Source organism: Triticum aestivum, chromosome 1D (assembly GCF_018294505.1).
Source record: "Triticum aestivum cultivar Chinese Spring chromosome 1D, IWGSC CS RefSeq v2.1, whole genome shotgun sequence".
In the NCBI taxonomy this organism is placed as follows: domain Eukaryota; kingdom Viridiplantae; phylum Streptophyta; class Magnoliopsida; order Poales; family Poaceae; genus Triticum; species Triticum aestivum.
In genome coordinates this window covers 19,691,837-19,708,537 of record NC_057796.1, presented here as the reverse complement: position 1 = coordinate 19,708,537, position 16,701 = coordinate 19,691,837, and the positions used below count along the sequence as shown (strand labels likewise).

The 16,701-nt window shown below is 44.1% G+C and overlaps 1 long non-coding RNA gene across 1 annotated transcript; it reads left to right on the top strand.

The window, feature by feature from the left end:
* The first annotated feature begins 693 nt into the window (after window positions 1–693).
* Window positions 694–1,430, top strand: LOC123163429 (uncharacterized). Its single transcript, XR_006481888.1, has 3 exons — window positions 694–1,068; window positions 1,155–1,214; window positions 1,366–1,430. It is a non-coding gene; the product is annotated as an uncharacterized lncRNA (long non-coding RNA).
* The last annotated feature ends 15,271 nt before the right edge of the window (window positions 1,431–16,701 follow it).

Sequence of the window (16,701 nt, the reverse complement as noted above, 5' to 3'; positions counted from 1 at the left end):
TCTCCTGAAAAATAGCTGCAATTTGGAATAGTTCAAGCACAGAAGTAGTCTCCCAACTCTCAAATTGTTGCTTGTTATATTAATCTGCAGACTACCAAATTGGAAGATTTTCAATCATGATATGATTCTGAGAATGGATGCATGATTGCAGATGGCTACCAAACCGTAAATTTTCAACATTCAAAGGATGTATTTTGTACTGGCAGTTTTGATGCATGATTGCAGCTGCAATTAGGTTTCGATTTGTCCAAGAACTGTCTATGTATACCGATAATGATTACTCCATCCGTCCCAAAATAAGTTTATTTGGTTTAGTACAGTGTATACTATAAAACTGTACTACATGTACTAAATCAAAGATACTTATTTTGGGACTGGGGGAGTACTTTGTTTTCAAATGGCGCCTGCTGTACGCATGACAACTGTGCGTGTATAAATTAGTATCATGTTGCCTGCACGTTGAACTTATAATTCTTTTTCTGAATAATGTGTCATATTTTGATTCCTGTCAAAATGACCATTGCTATTTGCTTTCTAGACATCTTGTATGTGGCTTGTGGTGATGACAATTTTTTTTTCTCAGGATTTGATTATGATCGTGAAGGGTACATTACGATTTACGAGCATTTAATCTTCTCTGATAATCAAAGTGCCGCATAGTTTTATGTGCATTCATCAGAGCTATTCCACAATTTTGTCCCCCCTTATGCATTTTTACACTTTTATATGTGTAGCTTTTAATTTTTTTAAGACGTTCATTCTTTTTTTCTAAGTCTTCATGTGTGCAGAATTACTTCTGCGGTGAGCCGGAGTGTGACGTCTTCTCACGGGCTACTGTCATCAATCAAGGTGGTCATCGGTCGATATCAAGCTTGACGAGTACTTCCTGAAGGCTGATTTCTGCTCCCGCCGCGTCGCTGACCGAGGCCCCATCTACGTGGGAAGCTGCTATTTTTTTGATAGATTGCTAGTGAGATGCTTGGATAGGAGAAAAGAAATCGGAAGAGCATGAGAGATAGATGTTGAGAACCTAAATAATGCACACACATTTACATATTTCATGTGATGGTAGTATGTCGTCGTAATTTTTGTGTTGGTTGTCCTACTGAATGTTCCTGTCAGTACTAACTCATCACATCTCTCTCAATTTTCAGTCATGCTTGGAGCTTTTATCTGTAACTCTACAATATCAGAAAGCATGTCTAAAGCTCAAGGTAATGTTGAAACTTGGAGGCGATCAAACCATATGCTTTTTGGGCTGTAAGAGTTTAAACTAACTATTGCTTTTTGGGCTGTACGAGTTTGAACTAACTGTCGCTAACATCCTGACTTTGAATTTTCAGTTTGTATTTTTTTTTGCAAAAGTTTGTATTTGTCCATGGTCAAGATAAGGGGCACATAGAGCTTGGTTTCTTAAGCTTCTTTATATTCTCAAGGAGGTCAGGAGTTCCTCTTGAGAAGGAAGAGGACAGCCTTTAACTCAACCTACGCCTTCAGAGAGAACTGCTTGAACTCAAGATGCTCCTCCCAGTCATTTGATCAATGCAGAAATAACCTTTTATGAGAGTGACCTAAAAGTCAGATGTTTTACATTAAGCATACATCTCTTGTAGGTCTATTTAACTTTGGGTTTGGGAGTATTATATGTTGTTTGAGAGGGTCTATTTTTTTAGAAAATAAGATTTTATTCTTTGTTTCTATACTTATCGAAGTTCATGTTTCTTTTCAGTTAGTTGTGAGAGGTACTTCATAAGTTTCCATTCAAAAAGGAGATCAAATGATATTTTGAATCGATGACATAATAAATGAAAATACAAGATTTTGAATAGGGCTTGCCCACACGGCACTGTGGAAAAAGGTGAAGGGAAAGGAAGGATGAGGAGAATAAAATGATGCAAGGGGGAGTTTTTGAAGACATAGGACGATTGCCTAGGAAGAAATAAGAGGGAGAGAATCAATTTGTCCAGCAATTGAAACCAGTCCTATCATATCCGACACACATTTTTTAATTCGAAAAATTATTTGATCATAATGCTTTTTTTGACCCGTGGCAACGTACGGGCACTCAGCTAGTAGTAGTAGATGCAGAATCGTTTCGGTCTACTTGACACGGACGTGATGCCTATATTCATGATCATTGCCTTAGATATTCCCATAACTATGCGCTTTTCTATCAATTGCTCGGCAGCAATTTGTTCACCCACCGTAATACATGCTATCTTGAGAGCAGCCACTAGTGAAACCTATGGCCCCCAGGTCACTTTCTTATTATATTGCATCTCTTTTATTTACATCGCATCTCGTTTACTATTTCGCAATCTTTACTTTCCAATCTATACAACAAAAATACCAAAAATATTTACTTTACTATCTTTATTAGATCTTACTTTTGCGAGTGACCGTGAAGGGATTGACAACCCATTTATCGCGTTGGTTGCAAGGTTCTTGATTGTTTGTGCAGGTACTAGGTGACTTGTGCGTTGTCTCCTACTGGATTGATACCTTGGTTCTCAAAACTGAGGGAAATATATACTTACACTACTTTGCTGCATCACTCTTTCCTCTTCAAGAGAAAACCAACGCATGCTCAAGATGTAGCAGGCCCTAACAAAACTAACTCGATTACATGATGAACCTCATCCAACTCCTCACCGACCAGCGAGCCTATGAAGGAATTACTCACTCCCGATGGGGAGCATCATGGAATTGGCGATGGAGATTGGTTGGTGATGACGAAGAACGAAGATCCCCCTCTCCGGAGCCCCAAACGGACTCCCGATCTGCCCTCCTGAGGAAGAACAGGGCTTGGCGGCGGCTCCGTCTCGTGGATCGCGATAATTCTTTTTCCGTGATTTTTTTCTGAAATAATGTGAATTTATAGTATTAGGGGGTCGTCAGCGGGGCGACCAGGTGGGTACAACCCACCTGGGCGCGCCAGGAGTGGGGGTCGCGCCCTAGTGGGTTGTGCCCAACCAGGGGCCCCTCTCTGGTGGGTCTTGGCTCCAGAAATTCTTATTATTGATATAAAAAATCCTCGCAAAGTTTCGTTCCATTCCGAGAACTTCTATTTCTGCACAAAAAACAACACCATGGTAGTTCTACTGAAAACAGCGTCACTCCGGGGTTAGTTTCATTCAAATCATGCAAATTAACAAGAGGAAAAGCGTGAGAAAAAGACATATCAAAGACCTTCGGAGACACCTATAGAGCATCTTTATAATCACCCAGTTACGTTGTGACGTTTGATAGCACACAAGGTGTTCCTCCGGTATTCGGGAGTTGCATAATCTCATAGTCAAAGGAATATGTATAAGTCATGAAGAAAGCAATAGCAATTAAACTTAACAATCATTATGCTAAGCTAACGGATGGGTCTTGTCCATCACATCATTCTCCTAATGATGTGATCCCGTTCATCAAATGACAACACATGTATATGGTTAGGAAACTTAACCATCTTTGATTAACGAGCTAGTGTAGTAGAGGCTTACTAGGGACCCTGTGTTTTGTCTATGTATCCACACATGTATCAAGTTTCCGTATAATAGAATTCTAGCATTAGTAATAAACATTTATCATGATATAAGGAAATATAAATAACAACTTTATTATTGCCTCTAGGGAATTTTTCTTCAGTCTCCCACTTGCACTAGAGTCAATAATCTAGTTCACGTCGCCATGTGATTTAACACCAATAGTTCACATCACCATGTGACCAACACCCAAAGGGTTTACTAGAGTCAATAATCTAGTTCACATCGCCATGTGAATAACACCCAAAGAGTACTAAGGTGTGATCATGTTTTGCTTGTGTGAGAAGTTTAGTCAACTGGTCTGCTACATTCAGATCCGTATGTATTTTGCAAATTTTCTATGTCTAAAATCCTCTGCATGGAGCTACTCTAGCTAATTGCTCCCACTTTTAGTATGTATCCAGATTGAGACTCAGAGTCATCCAGATCAGTGTTAAACCTTGCATCGACGTAACTCTTTACGATGAACTCTTCATCACCTCCATAATCGAGAAATATTTCCGTCGTCCTCTAAGGATAATTTTGACCGCTTTCAAGTGATCTACTCCTGGATCACTATTGTAACACTTTGCCAAACTCATGAAAAGGTACACAATAGGTCTAGTATACAACATGGCATACTTTATAGAACCTATGGCTGAGGCATAGGGAACGACTTTCATTCTCTCTCTATCTTCTGCTGTGGTCGGGTTTTGAGTCTTACTCAACTTCATATCTTACAACTCAGGCAAGAACTCCTTCTTTGACTGATCCATTTTGAACTCCTTCAAAATCTTATCAAGGTATGTACTCATCGAAAGTCTTATCAAGCGTCTTGATCTATCTTTATATATAGATCTTGATGCCAGGTATTTCTTTGAAAAACTCCTTTCAAACACTCCTTTATGCTTTCCAGAAAATTCTACATCATTTCCGATCAACAACATGTCATTCACATATACCTATCAGAAAGGCTGTAGTGCTCCCACTCACTTTCTTGTAAATACAGGCTTCACCGCAAGTCTGTATAAAACTATATGTTTTGATCAACTCATCAAAGCGTATATTCCAACTCCGAGATGCTTGCACCAGTCCATAGATGGATCGCTGGAGCTTGCACACTTTGTTAGCACCTTTATGATTGAGAAAACCTTCTGGTTGCATCATATACAACTCTTCTTTAATAAATCCAATAAGGAATGCAGTTTTGACATCCATTTGCCAGATTTCATAAAATGCGGCAATTGCTAACATGATTCGGACAGACTTTAAGCATGGATACGAGTGAGAAAATCTCATCGTAGTCAACACCTTTAACTTGTCGAAAACCTTTTGCGACTATTCGAGCTTTGTAGATAGTAACACTACTATCAGCGTCCGTCTTCCTCTTGAAGATCCATTTATTCTCAATGGCTCGCCGATCATCGGGCAAGTCAATCAAAGTCCATACTTGTTTCTCATACATGGATCACATCTTAGATTTCATGGCCTCAAGCCATTTTGCGGAATCTGGGCTCATTATCGCTTCCTCATAGTTCGTAGGTTCGTCATGGTCTAGTAACATGACTTCTAGAACAGGATTACCGTACTACTCTCGTGCGGACCGTACTCTGGTTAACCTACGAGGTTCGGTAGTAAAGTGATCTGAAGTTTCATGATCATCATCATTAGCTTCCTCACTAATTGGTGTAGGAATCACTGGAACTGATTTCTATGATGAACTACTTTCCAATTCGGGAGAAGGTACAATTACCTCATCAAGTTCTACTTTCCTCCCACTCACTTCTTTCGAGAGAAACTCCTCCTCTAGAAAGGATCCATTCTTAGCAACAAACATCTTGCCTTCAGATCTGTGATAGAAGGTGTACCCAATAGTTTCTTTTGGGTATCATATGAAGACGCACTTCTCCGATTTGGGTTCGAGCTTATCAGTTTGAAACTTTTTCACATAAGCATCTCAACCCTAAACTTTAAGAAACGGTCGCTTTCGTTTCTTGCCAAACCATAGTTCATACGGTGTCATCTCAACGGATTTAGATGGTGCCCTATTTAACATGAATGCAACTGTCTCTAATGCATAACCCCCAAAACGATAGCGGTAAATCGGTAAGAGACATCATAGATCGCACCATATATAATAAAGTACGGTTACGACGTTCGGACACACCATTACGCTGTGGTGTCCCAGGTGGGGTGAGTTGTGAAACTACTCCACATTGTTTTAAATGAAGGCCAAAACTCGTAACTCAAATATTCGCCTCTGCGATCAGATCACAGAAACTTTATTTTCTTGGTACGATGATTCTCCAATTCACTCTGAAATTCTTTGAACTTTTCTAAATGATGACTTATGTTTCATTAAGTAGATATACCTACATCTTCTCAAATCAACTGTGAATATTAGAAAATAATGATACCCACCACGAGCCTCAACACTCATCGAACCGCATACATCGGTATGTATTATTTCCAATAAGTCAGTGCCTCGCTCCATTGTTCCGGACAACGGAGTCTTTGTAGGGAATCTTAGCATAATTTAAAATTTTCCTATGCTCACCAAGATGCATCTATGGAGTCTACTAGCAACGAGGGGAAAGGAGTGCATCTACATACCCTTGTAGATCGCGAGCGGAAGCGTTCCAATGAACGTGGATGACGGAGTCGTACTCGCCGTGATCCAAATCACCGATGACCGAGTGCCGAACGGACGGCACCTCCGCGTTCAACACACGTACGGTGCAGCGACGTCTCCTCCTTCTTGATCCAGCAAGGGGGAAGGAGAGGTTGATGGAGATCCAGCAGCACGACGGCGTGGTGGTGGATGTAGCGGGTCTCCGGCAGGGCTTCGCCGAGCTTCTGCGAGAGAGAGAGAGGTGTTGCAGGGGAGGAGGGAGGCGCCCAAGGCTGTAGGTTGCTGCCCTCCCTCCCCCCCCCTTTATATAGGCCCCCTGGGGGGCGCCGGCCCAGGGAGATGGGATCTCCAAGGGGGGGCAGCGGCCAAAGGGGGGGAAGGGGTGCCTTGCCCCCCAAGGCAAGGCGGAAGCTCCCCCCTAGGGTTCCCAACCCTAGGCGCATGGGGGGAGGCCCAAGGGGGGGCGCCCCAGCCCACTAAGGGCTGGTTCCCTTCCACTTTCAGCCCATGGGGCCCTCCGGGATAGGTGGCCCCACCCGGTGGACCCCCGGGACCCTTCCGGTGGTCCCAGTACAATACCGGTAACCCCCGAAACTTTCCCGGTGGCCGAAACTGGACTTCCTATATATAATTATTCACCTCCGGACCATTCCGGAACCTCTCGTGACATCCGGGATCTCATCCGGGACTCCGAACAACTTTCTGGTTTCCGCATACATATATCTCTACAACCCTAGCGTCACCGGACCTTAAGTGTGTAGACCCTACGGGTTCGGGAGACATGCAGACATGACCAAGACGCCTCTCCGGTCAATAACCAACAGCAGGATCAGGATACCCATGTTGGCTCCCACATGTTCCACGATGATCTCATCGGATGAACCACGGTGTCGAGGATTCAATCAATCCGTATGCAATTCCCTTTGTCAATCGGTATGTTACTTGCCCGAGATTCGATCGTCGGTATCCCAATACCTTGTTCAATCTCGTTACCGGCAAGTCTCTTTACTCGTACCGCAACGCATGATCCCGTGACTAACGCCTTAGTCACATTGAGCTCATTATGATGATGCATTACAGAGTGGGCCCAGAGAAACCTCTCCGTCACACGGAGTGACAAATCCCAGTCTCGATCCGTGCCAACCCAACAGACACTTTTAGAGATACCCGTAATGCACCTTTATAGTCACCCAGTTACGTTGTGACGTTTGGCACACCCAAAGCACTCCTACGGTATCCGGGAGTTGCACGATCTCATGGTCTAAGGAAAAGATACTTGACATTGGAAAAGCTCTAGGAAACGAAACTACACGATCTTTTATGCTATGCTTAGGATTGGGTCTTGTCCATCACATCATTCTCCTAATGATGTGATCCTGTTATCAATGACATCCAATGTCCATAGTCAGGAAACCATGACTATCTGTTGATCAACGAGCTAGTCAACTAGAGGCTTACTAGGGACACGTTGTGGTCTATGTATTCACACATGTATTACGATTTCCGGACAATACAATTATAGCATGAATAATAGACGATTATCATGAACAAAGAAATATAATAATAACCATTTATTATTGCCTCTAGGGCATATTTCCAACAGTCTTAGTCATCTTGCCCATGAGGCATGGTTCGCAAGCATCAAATGATTCATAATCAAGTGATTCCAAAAGTCCATCCGCATGGAGTTTCTTCATGCGCTTGACACCAATATGACCTAAACGGCAGTGCCACAAATATGTTGCACTATCATTATCAACTTTGCATCTTTTGGCATCAATATTATGAATACGTGTATAACCACGATCGATATTCAACAAACCATTCACATTGGGTGTATGACCATTGAAGGTTTTATTCATGTAAATAGAACAATAATTATTCTCTGACTTAAATGAATAACATTATTGCAATAAACATGATCTAATCATATTCATGCCCAACGCAAACACCAAATAACATTTATTTAGGTTCAACACTAATCCAGAAGGTAGAGGGAGTATGCGATGGTGATCTTATCAACCTTGGAATCACTTCCAACACACATCGTTGCCTCGCCCTCAACTCGTCTCTGTTCATGTTGTAACTCCTATTTTGAGTTACTAATCATAGCAACTGAACCGGTATCAATTACCCTGGGGTTACTATGAACACTAGTAAAGTACACATCAATAACATGTATATCAAATATACCTTTCACTTTTCCATCCTTCTTATCCACCAAGTATTTGGGGTAGTTCCGCTTCCAGTGACCATTCTCTTTGCAGTAGAAGCACTCAATTTCATGCTTAGGTCTAGCTTTGGGTTTCTTCACAGGAGTGGCAACTTGCTTGCCATTCTTTGAAGTTCCCTTTCTTTTCCTTTGCCCCTTTTCTTGAAACTAGTGGTCTACCATCAACACTTGATGTTCTTTCTTGATTTCTACCTTCGCCGCTTTTAGCATCGTGAAGAGCTCGGGAATTGTTTTCGTCATCCCTTGCATATTATATTTCATCACGAAGTTCCAGTAACTTCGTGATAGTGAATAGAGAACTCTGTTAATCACTATTTTATCTAGAATATTAACTCCCACTTGATTCAAGAGATTGTAGTACTCAGACATTCTGAGCACGTGCTCACTTGTTAAGCTATTCTCCTCCATCTTGTAGGCAAAGTACTTTGTCAGGGGTCTCATACCTCTTAACACGGGCATGAGTCTGAAATACCAATTTCAACTCTTGGAACATCTCATATGCTCCATGTTGTTCAAAACATTTTTGAAGTCCCGGTTATAAGTCGTAAAGCATGATGCACTAAACTATCAAGTAGTCATCATACCGAGCTTGTCAAACGTTCATAACATGTGCATCTGCTCCTGCAACAGTCTGTCACCTAGCGGTGCATCAAGGACATATTTTTTCTGTGCAGCAATGAGGATAATCCTCAGATCACAGACCTAGTCTGCATCATTGCTACTATCATCTTTCAACTTAGTTTTCTCTAGGAACATATCATAAATAAAATGGGGAAGCTATACAAGAGCTATTGATCTACAACATAGATATGCAAATACTATCAGGACTAAGTTCATGATAAATTAAAGTTCAATTAATCATATTACTAAAGAACTCCCACTTAGATAGACATCCCTCTAGTCATCTAAATGATCACGTGATCCATAACAGCTAAACCATGTCCGATCATCACGTGAGATGGAGTAGTTTTCAATGGTGAACATCTCTATGTTGATCTTATCTACTATATGATTCACGTTCGACCTTTCGGTCTCAGTGTTCTGAGGTCATATCTGCATATGCTAGGCTAATCAAGTTTAACCCGAGTATTCCACGTGTGCAAAACTGTCTTGCACCTGTTGTATGTGAACGTAGAGCTTATCACACCTAATCATCACGTGGTGTCTCGGCACGACGAACTGTCACAACGGTGCATCCTCAGGGAGAACACTTGTACCTTGAAATTTAGTGAGGGGTCATCTTATAATGCTACTGCCATACTAAGCAAAATAAGATGCATAAAAGATAAACATCACATGCAATTAAAATATGTGACATGATATGGCCATCATCATCTTGTGCCTTTGATCTCCATCTCCAAAGCACCGTCATGATCTCCATCATCACCGGCTTGACACCTTGATCTCCATCGTAGCATCGTTGTCGTCTCGCCAACTATTGCTTCCACGATTATCGCTACCGCTTAGTGATAAAGTAAAGCAATTACATGGCGATTGCATTTCATACAATAAAGCGACAACCATAAGGCTCCTGCTAGTTGCCGATAACTTTTACAAAACATGATCATCTCATACAACAATTTATATCTCATCACGTATTGACCATATCACATCACAACATGCCCTGCAAAAACAAGTTAGACATCCTCTACTTTGTTGTTGCAAGTTTTACGTGGCTGCTACGGGCTTCTAGCAAGAACCGTTCTTACCTACGCATCAAAACCACAACGATTTTTCGTCAAGTGTGCTGTTTTAACCTTCAACAAGGACCGGCCGTAGTCAAACTCGATTCAACAAAAGTTGGACAAACAGACACCCGCTAGCCATGAACGCGGTCATGTAATGTCGGTCTGGGCCGCTTCATCCAACAATACGCTGAATCAAAGTAAGACGTTGGTGGTAAGCAGTATGACTATTGTTGCCCACAACTCTTTGTGTTCTACTCGTGCATATCATCTACGCATAGACCTGGCTCGGATGCCACTGTTGGGGAACGTAGTAATTCAAAAAAAATCCTACGATCACACAAGATCTATCTAGGAGAATCATAGCAACGAGACGGGAGAGTGTGTCCAGGTACCCTCGTAGACCGAAAGCGGAAGCGTTTAGTAATGCGGTTGATGTAGTCGAATGTCTTCACGATCCAACCGATCTAAGTACAGAACGTACGGCACCTCCGTGTTCAGCACACGTTCAGCACGATGACGTCCCTCGAGCTCTTGATCCAGCTGAGGACGAGGGAGAGTTCCGTCAGCACGACGGCGTGGCGACGGTGATGATGAAGTTCCCAGCGCAGGGCTTCGCCTAAGCACTACGACGATATGACCGAGGTGTTAAACTGTGGAGGGGGGGCACCGCACACGGCTAAGAGATTGTCTGTTGTGCTTTGGGGTGCCCCCTTACCCACGTATATAAAGGAGGGGGGAGGCCGGCCAAGGGGGAGGCGCGCCAACGGGGGGTCCTACTAGGACTCCAAACCTAGTAGGATTCGCCCCCCTTTCCTTCCAACGGAGAGGGGAAAAGGGGAAAGGAGGGAGAGGGAGAAGGAAAGAGGGGGCCCGCCCCCCTCCCCTTGTCCCATTCGGATTGGGGCAAGGGGGGCGCACCCCACCTCCTGTGGCCTGCCTCCTCTCCTCCACTATGGCCCATTACACTAGTAGGAAAAGGGGCTTTTACCCCGGTTTGTAAGGGCCTTTTGTCCCGGTTTTCGAACCGGGACTAAAGAGTCGTTACTAAAGCCCTAACCCTTTAGTCCCGGTTCTTACACGAACCGGGAAAGAAGGTCCTCCACGTGGCTGCTGCTGCCAGCCCAGGCAGGGGGGCCTTTGGTCCCGGTTGGTGCCACCAACCGGGACCAATAGGCAGGGCCTTTTGTCCCGGTTGGTGTCACCAACCGGGACCAATAGGCATCCACGCGTCAGCATTTCAGGGGCTGGGGTTTTTTTTGAAAGGGGGGGGTTGGGGGTTAATTTAGGTGTTTCATATATTGTGTTAGCTAGCTAATTAATAGAGAGAAGTGTCCTCTCTTATCTCCGTGCTTGGTCGACGCTACATACTATATACGTATGGAGAGGACTAGACACGCTAGCTAGTAATCAAATGAAGGAAACAGAAGATCGTCATGAACATATGCATACAGAGAGAGGTGATATCAACCACCTCTCCTTCTCCGAGAGATTGGTCGAACAACAAGTTCTCGTATATCTATCCGACACTACCGGCTACATATATACAATAATTATCTCTTACAATACAATCTCCTAATTAAATTGTAAGAACACAGGGTCCACATAGTATTCTCCGTTTTCAGCGATCACGTGGTCAAGGAAGAATGCCGCCAATTCCTCTTGAATTCCTCGCATACGATCTGGTGCTAGGAGTTCATCCCGCTTCCGAAACATCTAATTTGAAGAAGGGGGTCAATACATATATATATATATATGAATAAATGAAACTCAACACAAATGATGGTAATAAAATAAAATTGTGAATATTATTGCTTACGCACTTCATATTGTTCTTCAGTGTAGCCCCGCTCACAGGTCGTGTAGCGGATGGACTCGCAAACGTAGTATCCACAGTAATTATTCCCGGGTTCCTGCCACAACCACTTTAAAAGAAATAGAGGTCAATCAAACTGATAAGCAAGCATGCTAAATGGTATTGATGAAACTAGCGCTTGAATCACTAGGAGATGCGCGGAACATGCTACTATAGTACTTACTTTCGGGTGTTTAAATTGCAGCTTCTTCGGCAGTCCCGGAGCTTTTGTGGTGAATTTTCTCCAAACCCTGCCAGACAAAGAAAACAATTACTTGATATCAGGAAATGAACAAAGTTGCTGATATGGTGGATAATGATCGATTTAACTTACTTCTCGAGCATTTGAGTCATGTTCACATAGTCCTGGGGATCTTTTCGTCTCGAGTCTAAGACGTTTACTACTCCCTGCTCAAGCTTAATCTCTAGGAGAATATAGTGGAAGCTGCGCATGCATGCATAAGTCATCAATTACATTACCATAACCTGGACTAATAAGGGAAACCGAATATGCACAAGACAGTAACACTCACTTGAAGTTGTAAGTAAAGAGTATTATATCTTTGTTTTGATTTAATACCAACGATTGTAGCAAGTTGGCCTCGGCTTCTTTGGGATGTTTTTCAACCGTATATGCATCTATGAGATTTGTGTTAATGAACCCAATATCACCGATTTGCCTTTTCTTCAATTTGGCGATCTTCAATCTGCATAATATAGTGAGGATAATTATAAATACATGCAATGAAAGAGCTGACCTATATAGAGAGACTTAATGATAGAAGTAGTACTACTTACAGACAGTAGCAAGTGATCGTTGTTTTATCGAGGGCCTTTTGATTGTAAAACTGGAAGAAATCCTCAAATGGAACATTCAGCAGTTCAATTCCAACGAGGTCATGCTCCGGTTTAACTCTCAGCGTCAAAGTACTCGTCCCATCAGACTCCGTGCAGGTTTTCATGTACCAATCATGTAATCTTCGCATCATCGTTGTTAGATATCTTTCATCTTTGATGAGAGGCTTCCCGTAATGGTATTTGTGTTCGTCCACCTCCATGATTTCATAATGTACATCGTCGGGCAGGTAATCTCCAAGATTGTTGTAACCGGGCACCATCCTCGGATCATTAGCGACGATGTCTTTTGACACCTTGAGCGGGGGGCACGATTGGTTCGCTTGTTCACCGAGCTGGGCAATTTTTTTCCCAGCTCATCGTTCTTTTAACCTTTGATCACTGACAGTACTTCCCGACCGCTCCGCTTCGGCATATGTCTTTGCAAGAATGCGCTCATAGTTGCCTCTCGGCGGAGACTTTGGTGGTTTGTCAGGGCAGCCAGAGTGCGCTTTGCTTTCACTGGATCAACCTTCTCCTTCGGAGGTGGATGTTTCTTTGCTTTCACTCCTTCAAAGAAGTTTGTCACTTCGGCTTGCATGATCTTCCTGGTTTCCTCCTCGGTCCTCTCGTATGGTAACTTCTCTGGAGTCTTCAGAGAAGGACCGAATCTGTATTGCCTCCCGCCTCTGGCAGCTGTACTGCTAGACGCCGGCAGAGCAAACGGAGCGGCTGCGGTTGTCTTCTTTCCTTGCTTACGAGGCGGAGGAGAAGGACTACGACGCGCCGGAGCAGCCACAGCGGCGGCGGGTCTCTTCCGCCCTTGCTGATGAGGCGGAGAAGGAGGACTGGTTGCTCTGGCGCGCCGGCGCAGGCGGAGAAGGAGGCGGAGTGCCGCCACGCGCCGGAGAAGGAGGCTGAGTGCCCTGATCACTCGCCGGAGGAGGAGGCGGAGTGCCGCCACGCGCCAGAGAAGGAGGCTAAGTGCCCTGATCACTCGCCGGAGGAGGAGGCGGACTTCCCTTACTCGCCGGAGCCGTCCAGTTCGGAAGGTTGATGAGCTCCTTCCGCCATAGGCACGGAGTCTTCAGAGCTAAACCCAGCCGAGTCTCCCCTTCACCGGTAGGGTGGTCAAGCTGGAGGTCCTCAAATCCCTCCGTTATTTCATCCACCATCACCCTAGCATATCCTTCTGGAATCGGCCGGCAATGGTAGGTTGCACCGGGTTCAGGAGGTAAAACAGAGCCAACAGCCGCCTTGACTTTGAAGTTCTGCCATTGCACCATAAGGTGGCAATGTTGAGACTCCGTGATAGCATCCACGGGGTAGCTAGTAGGAGCCGTCAAGACATGCTCCAGCTGAAGCAGCTCGGTGGAAGCCACGCTGCTTCTCCGCTGAGATGGCGGGGTAGGTTCGGGGGTAGTTTCGGCATGTCGATTGCTGTCTCGTTCCTCTAGCGCTTGAACCCTTTCGTGCAGCTTCTGCATTTGGGTCTGCTCCATTTTTTTCCTCCTCTCCTGGCTCTCGTGCGCTTGAACCCTGCGTCCGGAAAACCAGCCTTCCACGGAACGGAGCCTGGCGTGCCTCGTGTCCGTCCAGGGTGCTCAGGATTCCCGAGGGCCATTGTGAGCTTGTCGTTCTCTCTGTCTGGAACGAACGTCCCTTCCTGCGCTGCATCGATATATTGCTGAATCTTCTTGACTGGTATTCTCAAAAGCTCGTTCGTCCAAACGCACCTCCCTGATACAGGGTCCAAGGTTCCGCCAGCCCCGAAGAACCAAGTCCGGCAACGGTCTGTCCAGTTCATTGTCTGTGGTTCGATCCCTTTTTCAAGCAGATCATTCTCAGCCTTGGCCCACTTAGGCCGGGCTTTGAGGTAGCCACCTGACTCCGTGCGATGGTGAAGCTACTTCTTCGCAGCATTCTTCTTGTTTGTCGCTGACACCTTCTTACTCTTTTCCGATGTCTTGTGGGCCACAAATGCGGGCCAGTGATCTCTGATCTTCTCATACCGGCCGATGAATTCTGGTGTCTTCTTTGTCGACAAACGTTTTCAGCTCATTCTTCCACCTCCTGAATAGGTCTGCCATCTTCTTAAGAGCATGAGACTTGATTAATTGCTCTTTAACTGGCTTCTCCGGATCCTCCTCTGACGGTAGGGTGAAATTTGCCTTCAGGTCAGTCCAAAGATCATCTTTCTGCATATCATTGACATAAGACACCTCAGGGTCTTCCTTCTTAGGCTTATACCATTGGTGGATGCTGATCGGGATCTTGTCCCTAACTAGAACCCCGCACTGAGCAGCAAATGCATCCTTTGTCCGGATGGGTTCAATCGGTTGGCCGTCGCGCGCGATTGCTGTGATCTCAAACCTTTCATCCGAGCGCAACTTTCTCTTCGGGCCTCGTCTCTTTACCGCAGTTGTGCTCGATCCGGAGGGCTAGAAAAAAGAAGAAAGACGAGTGTTAATTAATATGTGTACATACCAAAACAATGAATGCATCAATTAGCTAGTCAGCACAGGCTTAACTAATATATTTACCTGGCCGGACTCTGTTCGGTCACCGGAGCCGTCACCACGGGCTCCTTCTTGCACCAGCATTGGGTCACCGGAGCCATCATAATCATGTCTTTCCTCCTCCACTCTTCGATCACCGTAGCCTGCTTCTTCACCCTGTTCTTCCAGACCATCATTGTCGTTAAGATACGACAAGATATCACCTCCGGCTAAGATTATGTCCCCCAACACCTCTTCTGCTTGCTCGTCTCGTCCGTGCTCCATTGTTTCTGCAAATATTACAACATGGCAATTATTACACAAACATGACAGCAGGTGGTTAGTGCAAACGTAGACCTAGCTTATTCCGGGTTTGGGGTGGCCTCAGCAACGCTTCAAGGGTAGGGGCGCAGCGGGAGGGGGTAGGAGACCGACATCGTTTTTTTTCTACGGTTTGGGTGTGATCAAGAGTTTTGGTCGAGCGAGAGGGCCGGGGGGTGCTCCCGTGGTATAAGTTATCACGGTCGAGAGGGGGTATAAATATCGACCGTCCATCATGTCGAAGTTATCTGGGAGGGAGTTATATATATCGACAACGACGACATACATACATGGGAAAATAATGTTATCGGGGAGGGGGTATATCGACCCCCCCCCACGTGTTGAAGTTATCGGGAGGGGGTTATATCGACAACGACAATGAACATACATGGGAAAATAATATTATCGGGGAGGGGGTATATCGACCCCCCCTCGTGTTGAAGTTATCGGGCGAGGGGTATATCGACGACGACAGACCCGATAAAACATAAGAAAACGAAGAAGAAACAAAAAGAGGAGAAGAAGAAAAGGAATAGAGGAGAAGATCGAAGGAAAAAAAAGAAGAAAAAAAGAGGAGAAGAAGAAAGGAATAGAGAGAGAAGAAGAAAAAATGGAATTTATTTTTTCTTCTTCTCTTATATTCCTTTCTTCTTCTCCTCTTCTTTTTCTTCTTTTTTCCTCTTCTTATTTATTTCTCCTCTTCTTGCTCTCCTCTTCTTCTCCTTTCTTCCTCTTCTTATTTTCCTTTTTCCTCTCATTCATAAAAAAATGTTCAAATAGAAAATTTCGAAAAAAAGTAAAGGTTTTGCCTAATGCATTGTTCATATGAATATACAAACATTTGCATATTCTACAATAATTAATATCACCAAAAAAATCTATGAACAGAAAAAAAATCCTAACTTTTCTAAAAATCTATCTTTTGCATATATACATGAACATATATATACACAGAGAACATATATATATACATATACACAGAGAAAATGCAAAAAAAAAGATCTAAAAAAAAGGACATATAAACAGATATACACACATACATATACTCATACATATACATATAATTAAGCATATAAATGTGCAGAAAAAACATGGAGGAATTAGGGGGCAGTGCCGGCCCTGACCAAGGCG